Here is a 22,473-nt window from a genome sequence, read left to right on the forward strand (position 1 = left end):
AAATAAGGAAAGACTGCAATATATAAATTAAGACAGGTGAAAATTGCACCCTGTTGAACTTTAAAATAAGTCTAACGTTTCAGAAACAGATTGTAGATTCTACACACCGTGAATAAAAATCCAGTAACGTAAATTAGCAAGAAGTAGAAATCTAACAAGTGATATCTGCACATCCCAGTGAATATCACCAAGCCAGAAGGCTTAAAACTGTCCACGCAAATGTGAACACCGTCATACCATGAATAAAACAACCCCTTTAACTAAACAAGTTTTTTTCTTTAAAAAAAAACTATGAACCATACACATCAATAGATGAGAAATCCACTTTCCGGTGGAAGACCCATAGCCGAAGCCTATTTCAGCCATAACCTGAAAAAGAAAGAGAATTGTGTATAGAGTTCCAAAATATGAAGGTTGAAATGCCCCATGCACATTACACAAAAGGTGGGTACAAGCCCAATAAAACTACATATGGGTACTTTTCACAAATATAGGCACACCGGCCAAAATGATGGGTACTCAGCCCATTGTGCATTTCTTAAAACAAATATAGGCACACTAGCCAAAATGATGAGTACTCAGCCCATTGCGCATTTCTAAAAACAAAAATGGGTAAACTGTCCCCAAAAAGATGGGTACTCAGCCCATTGCGCATTCCCAAAACAAATGTGGGTACACTGCCCGATGTGTAATAAAACTAGAATACACTACATATTGCACATGACCAATTAAAACAAAATGTGAAAACGGCCCAATTGTGCATTAAACCTTTTCACTTGAAATCAAAACACAGACCATTGCGCATTAACCCATTTGTAATTTAAAAATAAAGGTGGGCTACATACCATTAAGCATTCCTCAAAAAGTATGGATACACAGGCCTCTTAACTAATAAAAATATGGTCATAGCGCCAAAACCAATATTAACGCACTTCATTGTGAAACTCAACCTCGAGCAAACCACTATCCAAGGTAAGACTAAGATGTTAATGCTAGGCACAAAAAAACAAAAAGGGTAGAATCAGTGTATAGGGTGTGAACTACCCACACTGTAGATTACCAGAATGTGAAGAGACCGGCTCTAACACAATGAATACCCTAAAGACCAAATCATGCCTAGAACCCTCAGGATCGGGAACCTCAACAAATGCATAAAGATTTCGCTATGTGACTGCAACATGAACAATTTCACCAGTTAAGTATGTAATAACGCGTATAGCATTGACTCAATGTACTAAATAGATAAAAACTGCAAAAATTTACCGAAAGCAGTCAGGCATCGTAACTTAAATTAGTAGTACAGATACAGTAATGCCATATGAGTCAAAACGAAACATAGAACAACACCAAAATGTTCTGCAAGACACATCTTTCAATGAAACTTTCTTCCAATCCTTTTCCCATAGAGAAATCATGCATGGGGGCCTAAGGATTGCTGTCCCTCCATTCCAGTGGGTTTATGACATTATATCCACTCATTGGCAACTGTAACAATAAGATTTATGATGAATTTGGAAGAAGACGAGGTATAGAGAGTGTAGATCTCTTTATTAAGTTAGATGGTAAGTATTCAGGTGAGACCCCACCAGGAGCAGCCCACTTGCTGCTCAGCCCGCTCACAACTGATCCTCACGCTCAGACATTCAAACACTCTATTCTAACCACTCACCAACATTCCACTCATTCCACTCTGGCTGAGCAGCAAGACCTACTATGTTTAGACTACCACAGCAACAGACTGAAGAGAAGCAGAGGCTTCCTAACTGATTCAGACATGTTGCTCTAATCAGCAACAGAACACACTGACTCCCAATTAAAGAACCTTCCACAGCTACTTCTGTGACATCAACACTCCATTCTAACTACTCACCAACATTCCACTCATTCCACTCTGGCTGAGCAGCTAGACCTACTATGTTTAGACTACCACAGCAACAGACTGAAGAGAAGCAGAGGCTTCCTAACAGAGTCAGACATGTTGCTCTAATCAGCAACAGAACACACTGACTCCCAATTAAAGAACCTTCCACAGCTACGTCTGTGACATCAACACTCCATTCTAACCACTCACCAACATTCCACTCATTCCACTCTGGCTGAGCAGCAAGACCTACTATGTTTAGACTACCACATCACCTTCCCCCTCTTAAACAGAAACAAAAGAATTATGCAAGTACAATATTAATATGAATCAACCAAGGGGAAAATTCTTAACATTACATAAGAAGGAAAAAGACAAGTAATAATTCATAAAAGAAAATACATAGCAAGTCTGAAAATTGTTAACATTGCATCTGAAGGGAAAAAGACAAGTAATAATTCATAAAAGAAAATGCAAAGCAATTCTGATCCCCATTAACAGAGCACATGAAGGAAAGAAAAGCAAAAGCTGGAAAAAGAGAAGAACAGAAGAAGCCATTCGTAATAAAATAAGGAAAGACTGCAATATATAAATTAAGACAGGTGAAAATTGCACCCTGTTGAACTTTAAAATAAGTCTAACGTTTCAGAAACAGATTGTAGATTCTACACACCGTGAATAAAAATCCAGTAACGTAAATTAGCAAGAAGTAGAAATCTAACAAGTGATATCTGCACATCCCAGTGAATATCACCAAGCCAGAAGGCTTAAAACTGTCCACGCAAATGTGAACACCGTCATACCATGAATAAAACAACCCCTTTAACTAAACAAGTTTTTTTCTTTAAAAAAAAACTATGAACCATACACATCAATAGATGAGAAATCCACTTGCCGGTGGAAGACCCATAGCCGAAGCCTATTTCAGCCATAACCTGAAAAAGAAAGAGAATTGTGTATAGAGTTCCAAAATATGAAGGTTGAAATGCCCCATGCACATTACACAAAAGGTGGGTACAAGCCCAATAAAACTACATATGGGTACTTTTCACAAATATAGGCACACCGGCCAAAATGATGGGTACTCAGCCCATTGTGCATTTCTTAAAACAAATATAGGCACACTAGCCAAAATGATGAGTACTCAGCCCATTGCGCATTTCTAAAAACAAAAATGGGTAAACTGTCCCCAAAAAGATGGGTACTCAGCCCATTGCGCATTCCCAAAACAAATGTGGGTACACTGCCCGATGTGTAATAAAACTAGAATACACTACATATTGCACATGACCAATTAAAACAAAATGTGAAAACGGCCCAATTGTGCATTAAACCTTTTCACTTGAAATCAAAACACAGACCATTGCGCATTAACCCATTTGTAATTTAAAAATAAAGATGGGCTACATACCATTAAGCATTCCTCAAAAAGTATGGATACACAGGCCTCTTAACTAATAAAAATATGGTCATAGCGCCAAAACCAATATTAACGCAATTCATTGTGAAACTCAACCTCGAGCAAACCACTATCCAAGGTAAGACTAAGAAGTTAATGCTAGGCACAAAAAAACAAAAAGGGTAGAATCAGTGTATAGGGTGTGAACTACCCACACTGTAGATTACCAGAATGTGAAGAGACCGGCTCTAACACAATGAATACCCTAAAGACCAAATCATGCCTAGAACCCTCAGGATCGGGAACCTCAACAAATGCATAAAGATTTCGCTATGTGACTGCAACATGAACAATTTCACCAGTTAAGTATGTAATAATGCCTATAGCATTGACTCAATGTACTAAATAGATAAAAACTGCAAAAATTTACCGAAAGCAGTCAGGCATCGTAACTTAAATTAGTAGTACAGATACAGTAATGCCATATGAGTCAAAACGAAACATAGAACAACACCAAAATGTTCTGCAAGACACATCTTTCAATGAAACTTTCTTCCAATCCTTTTCCCATAGAGAAATCATGCATGGGGGCCTAAGGATTGCTGTCCCTCCATTCCAGTGGGTTTATGACATTATATCCACTCATTGGCAACTGTAACAATAAGATTTATGATGAATTTGGAAGAAGACGAGGTATAGAGAGTGTAGATCTCTTTATTAAGTTAGATGGTAAGTATTCAGGTGAGACCCCACCAGGAGCAGCCCACTTGCTGCTCAGCCCGCTCACAACTGATCCTCACGCTCAGACATTCAAACAATCTATTCTAACCACTCACCAACATTCCACTCATTCCACTCTGGCTGAGCAGCAAGACCTACTATGTTTAGACTACCACAGCAACAGGCTGAAGAGAAGCAGAGGCTTCCTAACTGATTCAGACATGTTGCTCTAATCAGCAACAGAACACACTGACTCCCAATTAAAGAACCTTCCACAGCTACTTCTGTGACATCAACACTCCATTCTAACTACTCACCAACATTCCACTCATTCCACTCTGGCTGAGCAGCAAGACCTACTATGTTTAGACTACCACAGCAACAGACTGAAGAGAAGCAGAGGCTTCCTAACAGAGTCAGACATGTTGCTCTAATCAGCAACAGAACACACTGACTCCCAATTAAAGAACCTTCCACAGCTACGTCTGTGACATCAACACTCCATTCTAACTACTCACCAACATTCCACTCATTCCACTCTGGCTGAGCAGCAAGACCTACTATGTTTAGACTACCACATCACCTTCCCCCTTTTAAACAGAAACAAAAGAATTATGCAAGTACAATATTAATATGAATCAACCAAGGGGAAAATTCTTAACATTACATAAGAAGGAAAAAGACAGTAATAATTCATAAAAGAAAATACATAGCAAGTCTGAAAATTGTTAACATTGCATCTGAAGGGAAACAGACAAGTAATAATTCATAAAAGAAAATGCAAAGCAATTCTGATCCCCATTAACAGAGCACATGAAGGAAAGAAAAGCAAAAGCTGGAAAAAGAGAAGAACAGAAGAAGCCATTCGTAATAAAATAAGGAAAGACTGCAATATATAAATTAAGACAGGTGAAAATTGCACCCTGTTGAACTTTAAAATAAACTGAAGAAAGCACTAGCACTGAGATGTGCTAGTGTCACAAAGGGCACTGATTTCAAGCGTGCTGGATACACCAGCAAATTTTAGTCAATAAAGTTTTCCAAAAAACTTAAAGTTGTTTTTCACTGAAGTATTTTATTCATACTTATGAAGATATATTCAAGGAAGTATTCAGTAGTTATACTGTGTATTCATTTCCTTTTACAACAATCCATATGTTCCAATGCATTTCGGCCCACTGGCCTTCATCTGGGAAATCTATGAAACAAGGAGTGGTATCTGTCACTAATAATACTTCAAAACAAACAATATAAAACACTAAATCTTATTCACACATTGTCTGGCATCAGTGAATTATATACATGTTTTGTTAAAATAAAGAATTAAATAAAGAATTAAATAAACAGCCTTTACATTTATGCATGTGAAAACTAGCAATCTGATATTTGAACCGTTTACCCTCATATGCTATCCGATGTATAATGCAGCTATGTAACAATGCTAGTACATTTCGCTGTCAGATTAGCTTCACGTAGCGCATTAACAAGCAAGCGTTCTTTGGTGTTTTTTAGGCATACTCGTGTTTCGAGAGATGAGTGGATTCGCGCTGCCTCGAAGAGGTTACTACCGTTTAAGCGTAACTCCTTCATGCCGGATGTGCTAGGAATCGGGTTCTGTCAACATGACAGATTAGCTAACGTAGCGCGTTAATAAGCAAGCGTTCTTTAGCGTATTGGGAAATACTCGTGGTTCGGGGGTTATGCGGATTCAAGCTGCTTCGAAGAGGATACAAATTGTAAAGGGTAGCTCCTTCTTACCGGATATGCTAGGAATCGGGTTCTATCGGCGTTGTGAAGCGGGACGCTCTCAACGCGGTGCAGGTTGGCGTGTGACGCGTGTGGGCTGTGCTGCAATCTTTTAAAGGCGTGCGTACATAAATTAAAGGGCCAGAGTGTGAAAATGTTTCGTGGTGAAGATAGTTGTTACAATATATCGTACCATGGTAACAGTGTGTCATTATATACAACTAGCGGAATGATGTGTAACAGAATCATAAATAGCAACTAAATTCAGTTCTTTCATTTATCCCCTGGGGGCGCAGAGTTTGTAAATGAAATATCCAATGATTTTCACGTTTCAGTAAAGTCTTTCTGTTATCTCTTTCTTCATTTTTTTCCACAATCTCCAATATGCATGCTCGGATCTGATTGATCTGATGGTTTTGTTCAATGAAGTGCCAGAGAGCGGACAAGGGTGGTGCTCTGGCCATCATGAATAAAGATTACTACATTTCACAAGCTCAAATTCACCTCCGGGATGAAAATACCTACATGGAACTTAACACAAACCCCACCAAGGAAATACAAATGGTACCACAAACCATAATTACAGAGGGCATCAACAAAGGATGCGTGGATGACAAGATGAAAAAATACCTCACTATGGATCACCCTAAAACACCTAAGTTTTATTTAACACCTAAAATTCACAAGGACCCCCTACAACCACCTTGTCGCCCTATAGTATCAACTTGTGGTAGCATCCAGGAACCCATTGGCAAAGTAATTGACAAATACCTTCAACCTTATGTCATCAATATGAACTCTTTCGTTAAAGATACTACAGATTTTTTAAATAAATTGGACAATGTGAAACTGGACCCTAATGAAAAGATACTCATGTGTACTATTGATGTACAAGCATTGTACACCTCTATACCCCATACACTAGGGATAGAGGCCGTAGAAACAGCTCTACTTCAGATGGAATATGACGAAAATATGAAAATATTCCTACTGGAATTACTCAATTTTACATTGATGCACAGTTTCTTCAAGTGGGAAGATAAATGGTTTCTACAAAAGTCTGGCACCGCCATGGGAAATCCAGCAGCCCCAGCATACGCGAATATTTTCATGCACCAGTATGAAAATAAATACATTCTACAAAATGCTCAGTGGCAACAAGGGTTACGTCTATATCTGCGATATATAGACGATATTTTCATCTTGTGGAAAGACACCGAAGACCTACTGATCAACAACATCCAACAACTAAACCTGATTGACCAAAGGATACAATTCACCCATGTAGTACACGAGAACCAAATTAACTACCTGGACGTAACCATCCTCAAAACAGGTGACAAGTTTGAAACCACCCTATACACTAAGACAACTGATCGAAACAATCTGCTTGCCTACCAAAGTTTCCACCCTACCCCTCTCAAACAACACTTGCCATATTCACAATTACTTCGTGTACAAAGGATTGTCTCAGACCCGAAGGAATCCAAGACACAAGCACTAATCATGATTGATAAATTTAAGAAACGAGGATATCCTAATGAGGTACTACAAGATGCCCACAAAAGAGCCACAGCAAAGAACAGGCAAACGCTACTTTCTTCCCAAAAAAGTGAAAAAACAACCAAAATCACATGTGTGAGTAAATATTCCACTATCACCCCTCAATTTAAGAAAATCATCAAAAGACATTGGTGCATGCTCAAACCTGAACTGGACTTTAACAACATTTTTCAGGATGAACCCACGTTCGCATTCACTAGAGCCAGGAACCTAGGTGAAATCATAAAGAAACCTGCACCCATAAAACCACAAACAACTTTCAAAGGTACTACCCCATGCAGAAACTGCAGCAACTGCAACAATATCATGGAGGGTAACACCATCACCCACCCCATGCGGGGTTAACAAAATCAAACTACAGGTTAACGGTACCTGCGACACAAAAAACATCATTTACATGTTAAAATGCCCATGTGGCAAAGCCTACGTGGGACAAACAGAACGTAAACTTAAAACAAGATTGACTGAACACAAAAGTAATATAAGAACAAATATTAAGAAAGGACCCCAAGATGCTACTGTCAGGGGCATCCTCCTTCAGACAGATAATAAAGTCAGAATGGCTTTCAGCAACCAGACTCTTAAAAAACTCTACACGGACAATCTACGCCCAGCTAAACCTGCAACCTTGTAGAAACTACTGACTACGTGTATATACAAGGTATAGCAGACCTTAAGTTCTTCCAACAAAATACAGCTACAATTGGATAATGATCACTGCAAGTGTCCCAAATGATCTCACAATTAATAAGGGAAGGGAGAAAACTAGCTGACACAAAAATATAATCAATGGCTGTATTTTTACCCCTACCCTTTAAAGTAAGTACTTCATCAGCTGCATTACAACTGTCCCATGTAAGAAGATTAGCACGTCTCTATTCAGAGAATACAGGGGGATATGTACAAGGAAGTGGAGGAGAGAGACGTTACCCTTCCTGGCTTAACACCTTGTTCAGTGGCTTAAAGCTGCCTTGTACATAAGGCGCAGCCCTCATCGTCACCACAACATCATCATAGGTGACATTGTGGTGGCGATAGGGGCTTGTACATATGCTCCTCAGTGTTTAACAGCTCACCTTGACGGGGATGCAGGAAATTGACCTTTTCCGAAGCACAGGGAAAGTTACTATAGTCATCATTACTGATGCAAGGCGTACAAGGATACATATGAAAATCTCCTAGTAGCAGGATCTGGGTAAATTTGACCAGGCCCAGAAAATAATCATCTAGTTTAGTTCTGAGCTCCAAAGCAAAGGCATCACTCATTGAAGCAGAGTTATACAGATTAACTTTGAAGAGCCTGAGGTTGGAAGATAAAGTCAAAAGACCACTCAGAACATTTGATGAGTCAGAGAGAACGCTCTCCACCTTATCACCCAGACCCAGATTCACAAATGTTGTTAAACCCCCTTTGATCTGCTTTGTAGAGAAGGTATAGCATTAATGGAAAATGTAAAAAAAAAATCTAAATACACGCTCTCCTGGAGAGCCCACGTCTCTTGAAAGCAAACAATATCAACACTTCTAACTGCCTTGAACAAAACTCATCTAAGACTTTATCCTGCACCCCTGCTACCTTCCAACTAATTAAATTAAGGAAGCATGGAGAGGTAGAAGAATGGTCATCAACCAGGGCAACTGATGTGACAATGTGAGGGAGTCCATCTTGGTCCTCAAAATGGGACAAAAGTTAAAAAGTTTTATTTTTCTGGCTACTGGAATTTGAGCCTTTTGCAAGTAAGGTATAGGGCCAATCAAAGTTGGATAAAGGCAACAGCCCACCCCTCACAATTGTAGCGTGATAAGGGGGATAACAAAACTTAAGGGGTGACCCGAAATGTTACTTCTCAGTGCCACGCTTGACACAAGATTAAGTCAAATATACTCCACTCAGTGGGGAAATCCAATTTTTACGATAATGCAGTTACCATGGCCTGATTTTATGGTGTTCCCAAAACAACCTTCTATTCGAACCGTGATAATCTCATGAAATAATGGCTAAGTGATGGGGAGCCGCGTCGAGGCCCAATGGGTTATCTTATTTTTAAGCTGAGCGTAGCTCTCGGAGTACTTGTCTTTTAGAGGTGGCACTTTAATCATGACAGAAGCAGGGAGCAACTGGCTGACCCCTTTAGACATATTTGTGTGTAATAATCGTATCATAGTGTCAGTCAAAGAAGGTGTTGATGAGCCGACCTTCACTGAGGGCAGCCTGCAACACATTGGTGGAGGATCAGTGGGCAAAACACTAGGGCAGCCATTCTCTTTGTGGGGATTTAACTGGAAATCTGAACACTTGTATAAATCATGGGGGCACCACCATTAAAAACTCCTTGGCATTTCCTAATGGCCCTATCATGTTGTAAATAATGGGGTGGGGGGATCTCCTGGTGTGAAGGGGCCCCCTGAATGGCGAATATTACAAGCGTCTTGACAGACAGTTGCCCAGTGATCTATATTGTGCAGGCCACTATTTTATCCATACCTCGAGAGAATGACCCATGGATCCCCGACTTAATCATCCTGATTGGTCAAAAGTATGTTTAAAGCACCTACAGCTCCAAAGAGTTATTTTGAGACCGTGTAAATTTGCATGACAATTACAAGCTACCATAGTCACGGGTTATAAGGAGTTTGGCTTCTTGCTTTTCCCCCCTGGTTTGCTTTCTGTTGTACTCATATCGGGGGGGGGGGGTGCAGGAGCCTTGTCTTTTGCTTTTCTCCTGGCTCTCGAGGGTCTTACCTGAGAAATACTGGAAGCATTGCCAACCCTAGTAAGTAACCCTGCTGCACACCACATCTGGAGACCTTGTGGGAATGGTTCCAGAGATCTGATCAGGAATTACAGATGGCAAAGCCTCAGCTTGGGAAGCATGGGTAGATATAGAGGTCACCTCAGATTGATTAATGGTTAAAAGTTCTTCCACAAGCATGACTTCATCCAAAAGGACACTCACAACATTATTTAAAAAAAGTCAGTATTGAGTTCTGAGCTTAAGGTCTCTTGTCCACCCCTTTCGCAGGCTCCCCTTTCTTCTTTCTCATCTTTAGAAGTAGCGCCGGAAAAGGGAGTAATAAATATCCTGATTTAGGCCAGACAAACAGTGGGAAAAGGGAAAAGTAGCTGGTTAAAAAAAAATCTGCCAACAAGCCACTCACCACTGCTTACCATGATACAGAGAAATAGATGTTAGCCTAGCCCAGCCTCCTCCAGGCTCTGACGGGTACAGGATGGGCTCACCCTTGGCCCGGGTGCAGCCTACATACATCCCATGTTGCATTATTGCAAGGAGCGCTTTGAGTGCATTTTGGAAGCCCTGCCTCCTTCTCTCAACAAGTCAGCAAGAGCGTCTCCAAGCACAGAGGGCGATGAGGCTCAGAGTCCTGGCCAGTCAGGTCGATCCATGGGGGCCGAGAACTGCCTTTCCAGCAGCAAAAGAAATGTCCTGCGCAGCGGGATTGCAGGGTGCGCTTTTAACATGTTCAGGAGGCCCCACCTCCTTCCCTCAACGAGTCAGCAGGAGCGCCTCCAGGCGCAGAGGGTGATGGGGCTTGGAGTCTCCACCAGTCAGCTCAATTGGGGGTGGGGGGGGGCTGAGAACACGCTTTCGGCGACAGAATTTAGCATTTATTATATATCATAATAAACGATCCACAAATGTACTCAAATAGGTACCAACACTAAACTTCGTACATCATGTGGCAATATATTGATGAACTTTAGAATCAATGCATACTTGTGCCTAGTAATCTTATAGAGTCTGCATTTCAGTGGTGTGGTGACCTGGTCTTCCGGTATCAACTTGTTTCGGTTGACTGTCGACAGAGGCATATCACCGATTATTATAGTACAACATGTCATAAAACAACAGAGAACTGGTTCCTTTAGGGGCAGCAACATTCTGTAAGAAGACACTGTCTCCGAAGATTGTCAATTAGTGGGGTGGTTTGTCAATCTGGTGGCAGGGCGACGTCGGGATGCAAGTGGGTGTCAGTCAGGGGGACTGATATATAAGGGGAGTTAGGCTTTCACTATGGGCACTAAGCTCTTATCTTAGTCTGTAAAAGTGAACAGCATTACACGAGGTCCCCTAGTTTGTCAGACAATTTGAGTACATGTGTCCCACGGCGTGGTGGCAACAGCTCCTCCTCGTTGCCTTGTTTCACTGGTGATGGTATCTGCTTCCACCACTGCCCACTTACGTATTACCCGGAGCCAGTATGTCTCAGAGGGGGACGGTGCTGCCTTCCACAACATCTGTTGTTTAAAGAAAATCATGGCTAGATCCCCTTGTTTCAGATTATGTAGAGTACGCTTTGTCTATTTTGAGGTGCCCAGAAGACACAATATAGGGTTTGAGGACAACTGGACATCCGTTACCTCTCAGACATGCTCCATCATTCATGTCCACATCTGTGCCAGAACCGGGCAGCAACATATCATGTGTAGGAATGTTGCATCTGCATGTCTGCAGAGTGGGCACATTAGGGCTACTCCAGAAAACATAAAGGTGAGTAATTGTGGTGTGAGGTACATCTGGTGTACATAATTAAACTGTATGAATTTCAGGCACAATCGGCATTACAACATGCTTTAAGTTATGGATCGTGCACTGCTGTGGTATAACCAGAGTGGGCCTAGTTTTGATGTCAGCAAGCAAATGGTATCCGAACCTGGGGCACTATAGTAAACATTTTATTGGTGTACTAGTGCATTCTTTAACATCAGCACCTTTCTAAATGATTTCAAACACCTATCTGGAGAACCATGTGAACACCCACACTTGAACAGACACACACTAGTATATGTAAAACCCTTCAGCACTCTGGTGCTCCAAAGACCTTGCCCCCAAATAAGGTCCAACCACAGAATGTAAAGAAAATGGAAGAAAAGCAGCACCTTTGATGATTACTGAAGTTCCTCATCATAATTACATAGAAAACTGATATCTGCCAAAATCAATGGGTATACCGCCCCAAAACTCAAGCAGCCTACAAAAAGACCAACACTGAATCAACTTCCTGCCTGAACTACCAATTTCGCTCTTCTCTCACAATTGCAATGCCATCAAACTTTTTCCTTGAAAAAAGAGCATCCACAACACCAAGTTTGCTACTCTGCATCTGCGCACCAAACTGCACTGCATCTTACAATTTTCATTCTTCAAGCCCACCTCTTGCACTTCTCACCAACACACTCAAATCTCTCAAAGCCAACCAATTAAGAAGGTGTTGCTTTACCCTTGGCTTTCTCAAAACCCTTTTGGAGGAAAGGAGTCAGCTGAAAATGCTTCTCACCGTTGCTAACACCTGCCTTATGTAGGGCACCTTACAAGCATTTCTCAAGACAGAGCTCCAAATTACAATCACGCTGCAGCATGGAGAATGCTACACTATAGATCATAGATGCCATCCTTACTACACATAAAAAGCATCTTTGCCCCATGACATTGCTTTGCCAGTCGGCCGATATTGACGCAGTTGCCCATTCCACCCTCATCCCCAACCTGGAGTCTCAACTGGAAGCCACTGGCAACAACTTTCAATAGTTCTCCTCCTACTCATTCACATAGAGACCCGTGGATCACATAGGCTCCCTATCACCTGCAGAGTCCCCCAGGGTTCCTCTTGTCTTTTCTAATCACCAGCTTCTATATGTAGTTCCTAAGAACTCACACCCTAGAAAAAAGACTGTTCTGGCTGCCACTTTCTCCACTAAAGAAAGTGAAATAGTTCCTCTAAGAAAGTCACGTCAGAACTGCCATTTAAGTCTTGAATGGGGACAACATCCAGCTCTACTCAAACACCACAATAGCCTGCCTATAAGGACATCATGCTCACTGCTTGCCCTACCAAGGGCTGGATAAATATGACCAGATCATTTGTACCTTGATAGGACCTGACGGGTTCCCCTTGCCAGCACGCATAGTCTTCAAAAACAGTTGCATCCTGTACAAAGCAATCATTAAAAGAACCCACCCTATCTGGCTGAGAAGCTCACCATCTTTCATGGCTCTCAGGAAATGCCCAGCCATGACACCACCACACTGGGGATGAAGAAGTGCAAAAAAGAAAAAAAACAAGACAATACTTCTTCTCCATCCACGCACCCAGGATCTGGAACAGCATTTCCATGTCAATAAGGAACACCCAAAATTACTCTAATTTTGGGAACAGCTGAAGATACTACATTAAGATGCAGAACAATGTCTCCTTCCCCTCTCGGAATCCAGTTACCCTTCCAAACACATTTTAACTTGCTTTTTCCCTTTGATGTTTTACAAATACTACACACTTACATCCAGATGTAGGCTGAGGACTTTTTTTATATATGGATATATATTATTTTTTCCCGCTTAAATGTGTTATGTTTTAACTTGTCATCCTAGGTTCCTGTCTTGTTTCTCTTACGGCTGTAACCCCTGACAGTAACTGTTCTGTGCATGAGTGGTGCTTGTGCTATACCCATCCAGTATGATTAGGTGAATGCTGTAGAGGCGGTAGACCACTGACAGGTCGAGTCAGAGACCTGGCTGTGGCTTAGTTTAAGATCATTTGTAGCCTCCAGTCAAAACGAGACAAGGATTCATATGGCTTCTTTCTGACACCCACGTTCTACCCCCAGGTGCCAAGAATTAAAGACAAACATTACACGTTTATATAAAACAGAAACAAGGCAGAAACCATACCCTTCTAGAGGCTGAACAGCACAACGTGCAACAAGATAGCCTGTGATCCCAGCTGCCCTCCTTGCAAATTTTGTGACATTTTTTATTTCACCAAGTCTCCTTTTTCTTTATTATTCTTCATTATCACAATTGAGAGGATGTGCGCTGTTATTTCATAGACTACAATGTTCCTTCATGTATTATAAGACTCTAGGCCACCTTTCTGTTATACATGACAACTGACTTGCCTCTTACCACACTAACTGCATTGTTAGATTGGAGAGCAGTGGCGGCCGGCACAGCTAAGAGTGGTGAGGCAGGGTAGAGGGGTAGTCGACAGACGACTGGATAGGTATAATTAAATAAAAAATACAACTACCTACCTTGCGGTTGCCGCATCGCCGACTCGGCGATGAAGAGAGCCCAAGGTAAGTGGTTTTATTTATTTCTTTAATTTTACCTATCCTCCTAGTCTGATGATTCCCCGCCCCTCCCTCACACCGCCTCACCACTCTTGCCTGTGCCGGCCACCACCAGATTGGAGGGCAGCGATATTTCTAAGATTATGCTGAGAAACTCACACTTTTCATAAATACTTAGATGATGTACTAAGGTGAAACGATTCCACATCTTCTTCTTTATAAATAAAAATGTGAATGTTCGTTTGTTCAAAATCGTAAATCTCTGAAAGTTCTTCACTGATTGCATTGAAATTTTGACACAAAGTTGGATTCGAATACGCGCATAATTTTATATACACAACGTTGGATTTGAATACACGCTTGTAGAATACGCGCATGTTTTTAATCGAAAGCCCGAACAGTCACATAAAAATGTAAATGTTAGTTTGTTCAAAATCTTAAATCTCCGAAAGTTCTTCACTGATTGCTTTGAAATTTTGACACAACGTTGGATTCGATTAGCACGTGTTTATATATATACACAACGTTGGATTTGAATACGCGCGTGTCTAAAACGCGGGTGTTTTTATTCGAAAGGCATAACAGACCCTATCGATTGGGTTGCGCAGTCTCCGAAAGTTCTTCACTGATTGCTTTGAAATTTTGACACAAAGTTGGATTTGAATATGCACGTGTTTTTATATACACAACGTTGGATTCAAATATGTGTGTGTAGTATCAATGAAGAGTCACAGATGCAGGAAGCTTGTGATTAGGTTTATTCGGCTCAAGAGCAGCACAGCGACAGGAACATAGTGCAGCATCCAACTGACCAACTGTCAGCATTCCACTCCCCAGCCTCAGAACTCCCAACACTCAGGGTTCCAACTACCAGTGCCATAAGGGCACAAACACAGAATACTACATTATCCTCATTTCTGCAAACAAAAGGAAGAAAAGAAAAGAGTAAAGAGACACACAAAGAAAACAGAGAAACAAAAGAGAAACGAAAGAAAGAAGGAAGGAAAGAAAGACTGGCAGAACACAAAACAAAATAAACACCTACCATAGCAAAGCTGGGAAGAAAAGTAGAACTATCTGAACCTGGCAGGAATCCTGGGTACTCTCAAACTCCTGCGAAGAGTGGGCGACAAATCATCTTTACTACAGTTGTTGCCAGAGTTGGTGGTTTCAGAGGAGGCATTTTTAACTTTGACAACCCTACAGACATTCCACCAATGGTTGTTGTTAACAGGCACAGCATTGCCACAAACCTTGTTGACAACAACCGGTTCAGAGAATTTACTCCTGCCCTTGGTGACATGAACAGGATTCTTAATGCGAACAACATCACCAACACAGAAACCATGAGACACCACCCTTTTCCTCTCATCAAATTGACTTTTCTGCCTAGTCTGTGCTTTGTTAACATTTTCCCTCACAAGACCATCAATGCCATCTATGACATTCATCTTGACCCACTTGGACATCCAACCTGGACAAATCTTAGTCGACGGTTTCCTCCCTCTTAGAAGCTCGAATGGGGAGAAACCAGTGGAAGAATGTGCGGTCGTACGGTAAAACCATAACATGGAGCGAACAGCGTTTTCTATCACACACTTACTGGCAATGGCCCATTGCACACAGTTATTCAACACACGGTTCATTCTCTCGACAAGACCATTAGACTGGGGATGGTACAAAGAACTCTTCTTGTGAGAGACGCCACTTTGTCTGAGAAAACACTCGAAATCAGAACTAACAAACTGTACCCCATTGTCGGTCATGATACATGAAGGAAAACCCTCTCTTAGAAAAACATCCTTCAGGAACAGAATGACATTTGCCGAGGAAGGCTCATTGATGAACCGAACCTCAGGCCATTTAGAATAATAATCAATGGCCACGATTGCATATCGTGAGGTGGGTGGTAGGAGGTTAAAAGGTCCGACCAGGTCAACTCCAATTTTTTCCCAAGCTCTTTCTGGAAGTTGAACCGGTTCCAGGGGGGGCGTCCTCACTTTAAGACTTTTGTCAGAAAAATTGCATATGACACAACCATCAATCATTGAATCAACACACGCATCCATTTGTGGCCACCAAAATACATCTCGCAACCTGCAATTCTAGGGGTGTGCTCCTTAATCTTTTCACCAGACAAAATTGAGACCAAAGGACTATGATCCGTGCGTATAGTGAAATGACTTCCCCAGAGAAAGGAATTGAATTTTCTGACTGCCCACCAGCAGGCCAGCAACTCTTTCTCGATGACCGAGAAATTCATTTTTGCACCACGCAAAACTCTTGACGCATAAGCTATGGTGTTATCAACCTGACCATTCTTCTGGGTGAGCACAGCCCCTAGACCAAACCCGCTAGCATCAACAGTCACCACACATTCCTTATTGGGGTCAAAAGCTCTAAGAACACTGTCACTCACTAGCTGAGACTTGATCCAACGAAAAATTTCATCACAGTTCTCATTCCACACAAAAGGTACATTTTTCTTGAGCATGTTGGTTAAAGGTTGAATTTTAGACGCGTAATCTTTGATGAATCTAGAGTAGAATTCACTCAAACCTATAAAGGATTTTAAACCAGGTTTATCCAGGGGAGGAGAGGCATCGACAATGGCTTTTACTAACCCTGGACGTGGTTCAACCCCATTGTAAGAGACTACATGACCAAGAAATTCCATTTTCTCTTTGAGGAAAACGCATTTCTCTCTTTTAAGAACAACACCTTTACTTTGCATAATGCCTAACACCTGACTTAAAGAAACATCATGTTCCCCTTTGCTTTGCCCAAAAATTAAGACATCGTCTTGGAAAACGATCACTCCGGGAGTGTCCTTGAACATCTGACTCATTAACCTCTGAAAAACTGCTGCCGCAGAGGCAAGTCCAAAGGGCATTCTACAGTATTGGAAGCTGCCAAAAGGCAAAACGAAAGCAGTTAAATGCCTAGAGGACTCACTCAACACCACCTGGTGATATGCAGATGCTAGATCCAACTTGGTGAACCATCTAGCACCCCTGGTAAGAGACAATAAATCGGTGATCTTAGGCAAAGGGTGCGAGTCAACCCAGATGTTTCTGTTAAGGCTGCGTAAGTCGACACAGACACGCAAATCTCCATTCCTTTTCCTTGCAACAACAAGGGGAGACAACCACAACGAAGACTCGATAGGTTCGATAATTCCTTTTTTGCACAAATCCATAAGTTCCTTTTCAAGACTATCTCTGACACTAAAAGGGACACCACTTACCTTATGCTTGACTGGAATGGCCCCTTCCTTTACTCTGATTTCGTGTTCGAAACCTTTAATCGTTCCAAGCCCTTTACTGAAGACAAAAGGAAACTTATTGGCCAAACCTACCACATAGTCATCAGTTTCTACAACTGCTAAAGTCTTTAAAAAAACATCCTCTTCCATCCCAACCTGTTCTTTAGCACCTGGTCTTAATATTAACCGAAACAATCCACCATGGAACCAACCCAAAATGTTAAGACCCTTGATAGCCACATAAATTTTCCCAAAGATTTTCCTCCCCCTGAACTGAATGATATCCTCAAAATACCCATCCAATGCTATTCTGCGCCCCTCAAAGGATACAGGAGCTCTGTCGGGAGGTTCTAGTTTCCTTCCTGGCCAAGTCTCATTAAATAGCTCTTGGGTGATCATAGTGACCTTTGCACCAGAGTCTACTAATAAAGAAATGATTTTATCACCTACACCAAAATTTTCATAAGGATCAACACAATCCGAAGGGTCTCCAACAATGACACCATCATCACGCACAGCTATGACCATGTCTTTGTCGACTTTGGTAGGCACATCAATGGAATTCTCCCCCTCACGAACCACAACAACCATATCTCTAAGGTCATCTTGGATGGTACTAATGTGATCTTCCCCCCTGCTGGTGTTTTCATTGCATTCTGCAACACATCCTACCCCAGTAGTGTTAACCTGACTCTGAGACTTATTGACAAAACTCGTATTTCCCTGCCTAGGATTTTGGCAAATTTTTGCAAAATGACAATACTTCCCACAGGTGCGGCAAGTAGCACTCCTAGCCAGACAGAACTTATTATCCTTATTGTGAGAAGGATTCCCACATCTATAACAAATGTCACCTCTAGAAAACATATTTCTATCGTTGCGTTGTGGATAAGAAGGAAAGTTCTTCTCAAAAGGTTGTTGACCAGGACTAGTTCTGGTTTCTCTGTTCTCCTTGGACCTCACGATGGAGACTGACTCTTCGTTCTTTCTTTCAAGTTCTTTAACCTCTTTCTTTGATAATTCAATACTTTTGGCTGTGCGGATTATTTCTTCCAGAGTAGGATTCCCTAACGTTAGCAACTTCTGTTGTATCGACTTGTCAGTGCACTTGCAGATGTACTGATCCCTTATCAATTGTTCTCTGAATCCTTCAAACTCGCACTCAGCACTCAATTGTCTCAGAATGGAAACATAGGTTTCCACATCTTCGCCTGGGAGTTGGTCCCTTTTGAAAAACTTATGTCTGATCACAACGAGACTTGGTTTCACGTCAAACCTCAACTCCAATTTCATTCTTGTCTCAACATACTCATCGATGTCATCTTCGTTGTTTCTTGCAATAGGGGGTAAGTGTTTAAAGATTTCCCTACCCTCAAAACCCAAGGAATGCAACAGAAGACACTTCTTCCTTTCTGCGCGGTATCTAGACGCGCCTATTGCACCTAGATAGGTTTCGAAGGCGTCAAACCACTTCCTCCAAATTATCGGTGGATTCCCTGGTGTCTCCAGGAAAGGCGGTGGAGGCGAAACTGACTGCATTGCAAGAAAAATTAATTTGAGTGAAAATGAGAGAAAAACAACAGGTCTTGTGATGTCGCTGTGCCAACTGAGGAATAAAGTATTCCTTTGAACGTACTGGATGCTGGCTAGTAAAGTAGCAAAACTGAATGCAGCAGTAAATACTCGTTTAGCTTTTATTGTTTCTTTTTTTTATTCAACTCACTGTTCGTGTAACAGTAGAGCGTTATGGAGGAGAACGCTTTTTCCTTGTGTTTTAATAGTTCCTTGCCCCACAGCGTGTAACGCACAACAGTATATTCCGTTTAACTTGTTTGCCGTTTTTAAATTGAACCTTGCCCCACAGCGTATAGCGCACAACAGTATTTGGAGTTTCTTCGTGGTTTGCCAACCACGTATGATTTCATTAGATAAAATGGCCGCTGCGTGCGTGGTTCCGCGTTGCCAACCACAGACGTCACTGTCAAAATGGCCGACGGGTCGAAGTCAGCGTGCCTAACGCTGCCAACCACACGCTCCACTCAGCGCCAACCACGACCGTTGCGCAGCGGCTCTCCGCCCCCAGATGGACGCGCAGTGAAAAGCAAATCGGAACACTTATCTGGAATTGTCCATAGTCGTGCGCTCCGCTCAGGACAGGTTCCTTCTCCTTCTGTGGGGTCTGTTCTACTCCCAAAACGCGATTCCTCCTCCTCGCCGGCGCTGAGACACACCGACCTTCTCTCTCGATTCTGCAACATTCACGAGGTGAGACTGCAGGTCCGTTTCATGCTCTTGAGCATCGTCGCCATCATTTCTGTAGTATCAATGAAGAGTCACAGACGCAGGAAGCTTGTGATTAGGTTTATTCGGCTCAAGAGCAGCACAGCGACAGGAACATAGTGCAGCATCCAACTGACCAACTGTCAGCATTCCACTCCCCAGCCTCAGAACTCCCAACACTCAGGGTTCCAACTACCAGTGCCATAAGGGCACAAACACAGAATACTACAGTGTGTGTCCAATATGCGCATGTTTAATCGAAAGGCCGAACAGACCCTATTGATTGGGTTGCTGCGCAACAACTACAATGGGCGCATAGAGACAATAGTCTACATATATTAGGATGGAAAGTTGGTGTCAGGATGGCAGACCGGGAAGTGGGTGGAGGGAGGAGTTGGTTCACTTTGCAACATTAAGAAAGGACGCATAGAGACAATAGTCTACATATATTAGGATGGACAGATGGTGTCAGAATGGTAGACTGGGAAGTGGGTGGAGGGAGGGGGGAGGAGTTGGTTCACTTTGCAACATTAGCACATGTTTATATATTCACACAACGTTGGATTCGAATGCGCGAGTGTACAATACGCGCATGTTTTTAATCGAAAGGCCGAACAAACCCTATCGATATGCTTGCTGTGCAACAACTACAAGGGACGCATACAGACAATAGTCACAAAAACATATTGTATACCCACAAGCATTGTGAAATTAAACATATTAGAAACGTGCGCTTACTCTTTTCATTCTCTTCCATTTAACCAGACTGAGCCACAGCAAAGCGTGGCCGGGTACAGCTAGTGTTAAATAAATACAGTTTTTTTAATGTTGAGGGCACTTAATGATATTTGTACATTATGTTTGGTGCATTAATAACCAGTTAAATGTTTGCAAGGGTTGGCTTGTGCACAAGGTATTAGAGTCCAGACAGGCCTTCAACTTACTGCTGTCTCAGGTCTTCCCGTCAATTTGTTGGCTTGCCCCCACTGCTAGAATCGTGTAGTAATTTCCATTGCGTTGCAAGTCATGTGTGATATTTCCAGTTATACTCAGTGTTTTAAAGAGCAGTACTTTGCTTGCTTAGATTTCTGAGGCTGTATATTCAACGTCCAAAGACAAACTTCAAGCCCCAGAATGCAGGGGGCTTAGGATGAAAAATGAAACAGACAGAAAGGATCACACATGAAAGAAAAGGCCTCTTGGAGAGCGAGGCTGCTATTGACCTGCATGATGAGCCCACTTGTATTGAAACCTCTCACTGCTGCATTACTTGATGAAACCGCCTGTGCCACCTTCTCTCCCGCCTTGGCATGAAATGATACCAGTGGCCCTCAATGCCATTTTCCAGCCAGTAAGAGGGCAAACAGCGGTAAGTGGGGGCCTGCAATAGGCATGGGGCTATGTTAATCAGGCTTCAGAGTCTTCTGCCATGAACCTAGCACCTCAGGTGTCGCCCCCTTCCCCTCCACCTAGTCTTCCCCCTCCTTTTGTGGTGGGGGCATCAGGGGACTTAAGTTCCATTCAGTCCCACATTGTGCAACTCATGGAGAACTACTGCAAGAAATTCAAGTCGCTTTTACTGGTTGAACTTCCCCCCTCGATGGACAAACTGAAAGCATTTGAGTCGCAAATAGCGACTTTTTTACGACCACCACCCACGTTGTCTGCTATTCCTGCCGCCACTCTGACCTTATGGGTGACAGATAGAACAGTAGGGGGAAAGTTATTGATGTCTTGCATCCATTTGTGCAACGGGGTCAAGGGGGACCGGGGGGGGGCAAAGCTTTATTATGAAACCAGTGAGAAATAATGAAGTGAGAGAAGTCTGTTTGCCCTCCTGCTCTCTCTACTTTGGCTCTACCTAGTATCTCGCTCCCCTCCAAGGCATGCCCTTATGTGATGGTTCTAGCAGGCGTACCTCCCTTGTTGGAGAACAAGTCTGAATCTTTTGAGGGACTGCGCCATAAAGTGGCTTCATGATAAATTGGTCTCACATGCACGCTTTCATGATAAAATAATTATGGCTCAGAGAGTGAGCTGGGTTGGACCCTCCAAGAAAAGTATAAAGGACAATTGTATCATTGTTAATTTTAGATCTCTTGCCCTTGTTGTTAGTGCCTTCAATGTGCTCGGATCTACTTGTTCACTCAAGGATAGGGTGGCACTGCTCCCATTGGGTTACTTCTATCGACCACCAGGAAGGTTCTTGATGCCCTCCATGGGCCTACTCACCTAGAGAGCATGTCCTCCAACTAGTAATCATTATGCGTCCCCTCTGACATCAAGGTAATTAATTGAAGGCTCGCAAGAGGCTGAAGTTATGCGTACAACTGGGACGGATGTGGCCCGTAGGCCATGGCTCGACCTGACAGACAGAGATGAACAGTCCCTCCCCCAATTACTAGTTTGGCATTAAATGATTCCAAAAAAGTGAATCATGGACTAGGTGTGTGTGTACCATCTAGAGCCTCCTGTACATGTACATTTCTTAACTTATTATCCTGGAATATCGTTGGGGTCTGCTCAAAGCTTTCTAATGATGAGTGGTT

The sequence above is a fragment of the Lissotriton vulgaris genome, chromosome 9 (assembly GCF_964263255.1).
Source record: "Lissotriton vulgaris chromosome 9, aLisVul1.2, whole genome shotgun sequence".
In the NCBI taxonomy this organism is placed as follows: Eukaryota; Metazoa; Chordata; class Amphibia; order Caudata; family Salamandridae; genus Lissotriton; species Lissotriton vulgaris.